The sequence below is a fragment of the Mus caroli genome, chromosome 16 (assembly GCF_900094665.2).
Source record: "Mus caroli chromosome 16, CAROLI_EIJ_v1.1, whole genome shotgun sequence".
In the NCBI taxonomy this organism is placed as follows: domain Eukaryota; kingdom Metazoa; phylum Chordata; class Mammalia; order Rodentia; family Muridae; genus Mus; species Mus caroli.
In genome coordinates, this window is record NC_034585.1 from 80,404,324 (window position 1) to 80,413,120 (window position 8,797).

Genomic DNA, 8,797 nt, shown 5'->3' on the forward strand with positions numbered 1-8,797 from the left:
TCCTTGAGAGAAGAGGATCGGGTACAGATGTTTCATTTAGTACTGAGAACTCTGCAGTATTTTGTTCTCTGAACTTAGGCACATTGTAGATTTCTGTGTTGATCATCGTATACTGCAAACAATGCTTCTCTGTTGTGGGTTGAGTGATAGATGATAAGTCACTGGGAGTGCAATACAACACCCATTTAGAATAATGGGTAGGCTCTCCTATAGGGCCTGTGTCTGGTCTAGCCACAGACTCTTCATTGGGTAATGGTGCTATGTATGGGTTTCATCTTGTGCAACAGGACTTCAATCCAATCAGAAATTGATTACTTCCATGATGTTTGGAGTTTTACTACAAAAGGGAGACTCTAAAATTATAAATATATGCTGTGTTTATTGACTTAATTAAAATTATTTCACTTTTCTTTCTTTGATTTATATTTTGCTTCTTGGTTTCTTATTTTTAGTGATGGGAACAGAACCTTGAGAACTAAGATGAGTGAGTAATATGCCCCCTAGATTCTAATGAGTGATTGATATACTATGACAAGTGTCACACCCCACTCAATCATTGTTCCGAGTTTTATAACCTTAAGCAGAGAAATCTTAGTTTGTGGTCAGACTGTCATCCTTGTCAATTTTGATATAGTAGATGTGATGGACAGTTCTGTTACTGTGCTATAAAATTTGGGAAGCAGGTATTTCACCTCACCTGCATCAGCTCATTTTATATTAAAGTATAGGTGACAGGCACCTCCTCTGGCATAGGTGAACAGGGATGTCAGTTACAGGCAGTTCCTCTGGCATAGGTGAACAGGGATGTCAGTTACAGGCAGTTCCTCTGGCATAGGTCAACAGGGATGTCAGTTACAGGCAAGTACTTCTCTAGCATAGCTCACCATGAATGTTAGCCAGATGCACCTTCTCTGGCATAGGTGAGCACAATTTCCAGAATTAGAATTTTAAGACTTATCTCAGGTTTTATTTCTCCATTGACAAACCTGAAGGGTTAGGAAGCTTTTCAAATTTTTCTCACAGTCGAAACAGTGACACTTGTCCTCTACACAGCCATAGTTGCTCCCCGACCTTGAAATTAACTAAACAAAAAGGAGATGAAATAGTTTGAAAACTTGTTTAAATGAATATGAATGCCTGGGTTGCTGTGGCCGGACAAGGAAATGGGATAGACAGATGATGAATCACATGACTCAAAAACCACATGTAAGGAGATTTCACTGCTCCTACCGGAGAATGGAAGTGAACAGAGTCCATACTGGGACAAAAAAAAATTATACAGTTAATGTGAAGAATGTACTGAGCTAACTCAGACAGATGCAGATATCTACAGCCAAACAGTGGATGGAGCTTGGGGACTCTTGTGGAAGAAACAGAAGCAGGATTTCAGCCTCTAAGGGGGTAGGAATTCTACAGGAAGACCAACAGAGTCAACTTACCTAGATGCTTGGGGCTCTCAGAGACTGAACCACCAACCAAAGAAATTACAAGAGCTAGACCTAGGCCTCCTGCACATATATAGCATGTGGGTCCTAATTAACTGTCCCAAAAGCTGTTGTCTATACATGGGTTATGTTCTTCTAGTTGTGCTGCCTTGTCTGGCCTCAGTGGGAGAGGATATATCTAGCCTCATGGAGACTTAATATGGGGGCATACCCAGGGAGACCCCACCTCCTCAGTGGAGAAGGAGATGGGGGTGTGGATTATGGCAGCAGGTGACCACGAGGGGAACAGTGAGTGGCTTGTAAAGTGAATAAATAACAACAACAGCATCAGCAACAACAACAACAACAACCACATCCAATACTCTTCTCAATCATGCACACACATACAGAGACCAGATTTCCAGTTCTCAATTTTGCTGTTATGTAATAACAAGACCACCCAAAAGGTGGCACTAAAAAACAGTTATTATGTGACTCTTAGGAAAGTTTAGTGAGGGAGAAAAACATTCGGATCAGTTGCTGGCCTTTTTTACTCCCTAATTTTAAAATCTTTAATTTGTCTTCTCAGCAGACTTTTAAACATTAAACAGCAGCTGTCCTAGACCCTAGCTTCTATTTCAACTCAACACAAAATCTTGGAAATTAATTTGTGTATAGTTAGTGCGACAACTTCTAGCTTACATGACCAGTACATGTACATGTTTTAAAAGGATCATCAGAAACCTCACCCATTACCAAATAGTACTAACAAAATTTTTATCTTGGATTTTGATAAAACAGATACTATTATCTGAAGGCAAACGCATACCACTTTACGTCTCAGGATTATAGGAAGTGCCAATAAAAATGTCTCATTGGACACATACATATTTATCCTATGTTAGATCAATTTTATGTATTAACTATATATATATGTATATGTATGAAATTATAACTTCTGTGTAACTAAGCTAGCCATCGTATAGGTACATTAAGAATGTGTCATGGCTGGTTGATATCCTTGGGAGGTCTCCCCTTTTCTGAAGAAAAGAGGGAGGATGAGTAGATGGGGAGGAGAGATAGAGGGTGACTTAGGGTTTCTATTCCTGCACAAACATCATGACCAAGAAGCAAGTTGGGGAGGAAAGGATTTATTCAGCTTACACTTTCCACATTGCTGTTCATCACCAAAGGAAGTCAGGACTGGAACTCAAGCAGGTCAGGAAGCAGGAGCTGATGCAGAGGCAATGGTGGGATGTTACTTACTGGCTTGTTTTCTTATAGAAGCCAAGACTGCCAGCCCAGGGATGTCACCACCCACAATGGGCCCTCCCCCCCTTGATCACTAATTGAGAAAATGCCCCACAGCTGGATCTTATGGAGGCATTTCCTCAAGGGAGGTTCCTTTCTTTGTGATAACTCTAGCTTGTGTCAAGTTGATACACAAAACCAGCCAGTACAGGGGGGAAAGTACTGGGAGGAGAGGAAGGAGGGGAAGCTGTGGTTAGGATGTAAATAAAGTAAATAAATATAGAAAGAATATATGCATTACACATGCATATACATGATTATACATGTGATTCCTTTCTTTCTTTCTTTCTTCTTTCTTTCTTTCGTTCCTTTTTCACTTGGTTCTATTGTTTTCATTCAAATGGGAGGAGGCAATAAGCAAATACACAAAAATGTATATATTACAGAATGTGATTAGTAGCTACAAATAACTTAAATACAAAAAAAAGAGACATAAACATTACCCTAGTTTTAAGGAAATCAGCCAACACACTCGGCAAATGAATTTTAGAAGCTATATAGTTTTGCTGTGCTATTCCCAGTGACCATGGCATGGGAAGAAAGAAAGAAAAATGGGAACCATTCATGGAACATTCATATTTCTTATGAGAAGTGACATTACGTAATCTTTCTCATCGCAGGTGGGTCACATAATGCATAGCAAGAGACAGAGTTCTTCCTGAATTTCTTAGCATTACTACATCACTATAAACACACACACACACACACACACACACACACACACACACACACTCACTGCCCATAGCTAAAAATCACATAAGGAAATAAAAATTATGGTCCATGGTTCCACTTACATTTCTCCTTTCAGAACATTGGGGAGTCCCATTAGAGGCTTCTTTTCAGTGAGTTACCAGACGCTACTTCTGATGAAATACACGAACTAATGAAGACGTCCTAGATCAAATCTGATGTAACAAAGTAAAATTATTGCTAGCATCCAGAAAACAATGAAACGTGGGTAATTGTCATAGTCCGGTTTTCTTAGTTTCTTCAAGCAGCTATAATAAACATACCATTAATGGATTATTGTATATATAAGAGAAATCTATTTCTGTAAGACAGAGAGTTGAGAATTAAGATGAAGATGTCTTTCATGCCTAGTAAGGACTTGATGTCTTTTGACAAACATCCTGGAAGATGGACTTCTCCTGTACTCCATGTTCTATTGTGGGAGTATACACAAGACTGCTTTATAGTAGGCTAGTAGGTCGTTGTTAGAGAGACTACTTAGAGGGGATAAAGGAAAGGAAAAAATGCTGTATATATATTGTAACTTCACAAAAGCAGCGTTTGTAAGCAGGAGGAGGTTTGCTTTTCTTCCCTGTCATTTCTTCTCTGTGTGGAAGACTCCTTTGGTGCCAGACTCTCAGCTGCCCTCAGTACTGCACTTAATCACACACAGCTGAAGTCACTGGGAAGGTTCGTGTCATAGATAAGTTTGCAAAGACCATCTGGGCAAGAGGACCCGACATCATCTGCCTCTGTGAACGGCTGAAGATAAGTTCAGAAAGGATGATATCAAATGTCTGTTTTCTCCCACACATGCTTGTTGCTGTTTTTTGTTACAAATGTTAATGAGACCATGTTTCCATGCTGTGACATACCCTCCCTTTGACTATCCTAGCTGCAAAAGCCTGGCCGGTCTGTGGTTGCTTGCTCAGCATTTCTATCATTTCTAGCAGTCATGGATGCCGAGATTGTCAGCAAATGCAGTATATCATTTCAGACATCCTTGGTCTGCTTACTTCATCCCCTTTCCTTAAATTATTTCTGTTGGACTAGCTCAGGAATCGTCATATTAAGTGTTATAGCACAAAAAATTCCACAGCCGTAAGAGCATCTGTAGCTTTGTAGTATTTCTAGTGGAGATCAGAGATTGAGTCAAGAGAAAGTTTATAGGAACCTGAGACGTGTTTGCTCATCAGCACTAATTCTTTACACAACTCAAGGCCAGTGATCCTAGAGAATCTTGAAACTCTATAATGTCTAACCAATACGAATATTTCAGGTGTGTTTGTAATTAGAATGTTTTAACATGTATTCAGTGTGTGTGTATGTGTAGGTGTGTGTACATTTGCATGCTTTTTATTCGTGTATGGGTGGTTTCATGTGATGTACCACATTTGCCAACAATCTCTACATTCAAGATTAATAGAGTTACAGGTCACAGGTCAATCTCAGATTCTATTCATCTTTCTTTTTCTTTTTCTTTTTCTCTTCTTTCCTTCCTTCCTTCTTTCCTTCCTTCCATCCTTTTGTTCCTCTCTCTCTCTTTCTTTCTTTCTTGAGACAAGCTCTTTAACTAGCCAGAAGCTTGCCAATTAGGTGAGGCGGGCCAGTCAGTGAGTCCCAGAAATCTACCTGTTTCCTCCTATGCACTATCCCACAGCTGGGATCATAAGCATTCAACATCACATCTATCTTTCTTGTTTACATTTTGTATTTATTGGATTTCATTGTTTCTCATATATTTTGATCATATGCTTTCCTGCTTTCTTTTTGCCCAGCTCCCCCCATATATTCCCCATTTTCCTTTTACCCAACTTCATATTCTCTACCCCTCGAAAAGAAACTAATAAAGAAAATAAGAAGAAAAATGCTGAACCAACCAAAAAAAATCACAAAAACCCATAGATCCATTTTATGTGGACCAGCTACTCCTGATCTTGGGGCTTCCCCTGGAGTATGGCTGCCCTGGAATGACTCAGTGCCACTCTATTGAAAATACTGATTTTTCCCTTTCAGAGCCTGTATCAGTTGCAAATAGCTTTTTAGTTAGGGTTGAGATAGATCATCCCTAGGTTCTGTGATCTATCTAGTCTCAGGTTCTTGGCCCTTTTGGCAGTGTCTGGTAGAGGTTGCATCTCATGAAGTGGGCCTTAAGTCCAATAACAAAGTGTAGGTCACTCACATAACATTTGTGCCACTATTACACCAGTATATCCTGCAGACAAGTGGTGATTGTAGGAGCTCATTCGGCCAATGAATCAACAGGATGTAACCCATTCCTGGTATTGGAATTTCTATTCATTAGCATAATATATATATTATGTCATTGTTTTCTCCGTTATAGAAAAAGTCTGTTTAAATTACTTTCATATACATATATAGCTTAGGAAGCTTCTATGGTAGTAGATTTTCATAGAATTTTATCTTTTATTATATAATATATTATACAATTATTAATTATGCTTATATTAATTATATAATTATATCAATTATTTAATTATATTATATTAATTTATATTGTTATTAAATAATTATATTTAATTATATAATTAAATAAAATATATTTAATTATATATCATTCTAAATAATTATAACTAAATAGTATAATTATATTAATTATAATATATAATAATTATGTAATTATAAAAAAGATAATATATTATCTTTTACATCTATAGTCTTTTATTCTGTTTATATGGTGGATTACATTGATTGATTTACATATGTTGAGCCATCCCTACATTTCTAGAATGAAGCTAACTTAACCATGGTGAATAATATTTTGATGCAATGTTGAATTTGGTTTGGAAAGATTTTATTGGGAACTTTTGCATCTATTTCCATGAGAGGTATTACTTTATATATATATTTTTGAGTCTTTTCACAGTTTCAGTGTCAGGGTAATTGTGGCACCATACAAAATTATTTGGAAATGTTCCTTTTATTTCTATTTTTTGGATTATTTTGAGGAGTTAGATATTTTTTTTTCTTTGAAACTCTGGTAGAATTCTGAACAGAATCAATTTGATCCTGGATTTGTTTATGTTTTGAATATTTTCCCATATGTGTATATATTCCAATATATATATGTGTGTGTGTGTGTGTGTGTGTATATATATATATATATCTCATATACAGGTGTATTTTTTTTTTTGTTTCTAGTTCATTGATCTCAGATCTGTTTATTTCTTCCTATCTACTTAATTTTGTTGTTATTTGTTCTCTATTATCTAGCACATTCAAGCATATCATTGAGTTGTTAACATTAGATCTCTTTAACTCTTGAGGTAGGCACTTAGTGCTATGAACTTGCCTTTCCAAACTGCCTTGTGTCCATAGGTTTGTGTATGCTGTGTAACATTCTGGTCTAATCTGTGTGATCTAATCTGATGGGCTGTGGACCAGAAGAATGGTGCTTGGGATCACTGTGGATTTTAGCACTCAGATCCCAACAGTCCTATGTTTGAAGTTTTGTTTGGAGCTCTGGGTTAAGGATTAAGCAGTACCAGGTTGATGAAGTGGGTGGGGTGGTTTATAGGCTGCCAGTTAGGAGAAAGGGATTGATTCTAAGCAAGACATGAGGTCCAGTTCTACGAAGGATAGTAGAGTATACTGACTTTTTTCCTGGATTGCAGTGAATCTTAAGATGGAGGAGACAGTGGCAAGTCTAACAGTACTCTAGAGAGTCCTGAATGGAGGAGTGGAAGAAGGGCAGAGGTAGGTCCCTGGTAGAGAGCAGTTCTCTCTCTCTCTCTCTCTCTGTATTGTTACTTGATTTACTATAACTCTGAGTATTAAACTCAGGTTCTTAATCTCGTATGGCAAGTCTATCACTGATATAACTACAATCCAAGCCCATGTCAATTGTTTTCTATCTGATCCTCCTGTTTTACTTATTTGTTTGTTTTCTTGCTTGTTTGAATCAGATAATGCCCCCAGATTAAAGGAACACACTTTGCCTTTCTAGAAGCAAGTGACACAAAGGAAGAAAAATAATAACATATAGTGTGATTGATTGTTTTGTCGGAAGTATACTCAGAGTGACTTCTGCAGTAATACATAGGATGATCAGAATTTTTAGCTCTGGAAGGAGGGCGGAACAGAGTTGCTGAGGTGACAGGAGAGCAGAGAGGAGACTCCAAGCAGTGGCACAGCCTGGGGATGAGATGACCTATATATAGGAATTTACTGTGCTTGTGGCTCAGGGTGCTGACAGATGAAGCTGGAGAAACAAGCAAGGATAGGAACATAATGAGCCTTATTTCCTCCAGCATTTACAGTTCACTTTGTCCCACTTTGTCTTCCAGTGTTCCTATCTGCTCAGACCACAAGTGAAGAGGGACATGCTATGGTGTGCATCACAGAGGAAGATGCACCATGAGGGACAAACTCCACTGAGAGGAGTTTAATATGCTTTTGCAGTTAGTAAGCTGAAGAACACGGCAGGACACTAGGTTAAAGTAGGGCCTTTGGTGATGGAAACGAAGATGAATGTTACAGGCATAATCAATGTGGTTTTCTGATAAATATTTTCTCAAGGTGTGTCCCTCAACTAATTAGATGAGTGGGTGAGGAAGAGTGAGAAGTCAGGGATGAGATGCAGGCTCAGGCTTGGGAAACCAAGGGAGTAACAAGAGAAGCCAATGATTGGACAATGACGTCATTCCTTCAGCGGCTTTATTTGTCTGGGAACTGAAATGCTAGAGAGTGGAAGCCTGTATGGTAAACATTCTAGGAGTTGAGTCCGTTGCTCCCTTCTTATCATTTTTTCTCATCACAAGTACCACTTCCCAGTCAAGTATGTGTCATTGGGGTGTATCGTGTGGAATTCCCGAATGATCAATAAAAACAATATGCTGGAGAAAAACCAGAATACTTGGTTCTAGAAAATGTAAAAAACCCCAAATGTAACAAATGAATTTGATTAAAGATAACAAAAGAATAGTACTTATCATAGATAAGTTTGGTGACACAATCATAACATAACATATGACATAATCATAACATAAGCTACAAGGTACAAGCTACAAGGCAGAAGGATTGCAAGTTCAAGGCCAGCCTAAGCAACTTAGTGAGGCTCCATTTTAAACTAAAAAAAAAAAAAGGTAGAAGGAGGGATAGCACTCAGGGATGAGTCCTTGGCTAATATGTACAGGGCCCTGGGTTCAGTTCCTGCTACTAAGGAAAACACTGGCTTCTCAAAATGTGACCTCTTACCTTCATTGAGCTGGTGACATTTAAATATTTCTGGCACATGGAGATATGGATTTAAGAATGACTGATAGGTCTTAACTGAATATCAGTTGATGATCTTTGGTCGTATACTGTAGAAA

General features: G+C 38.1%; 1 long non-coding RNA gene across 1 annotated transcript; it reads left to right on the forward strand.

The window, feature by feature from the left end:
• Window positions 1-819: 819 nt before the first annotated feature.
• On the forward strand, window positions 820-8,326 carry LOC110311185. Its single transcript, XR_002379931.1, has 4 exons — window positions 820-920; window positions 6,804-6,973; window positions 7,100-7,181; window positions 7,772-8,326. It is a non-coding gene; the product is annotated as an uncharacterized LOC110311185 (long non-coding RNA).
• Window positions 8,327-8,797: the final 471 nt, after the last annotated feature.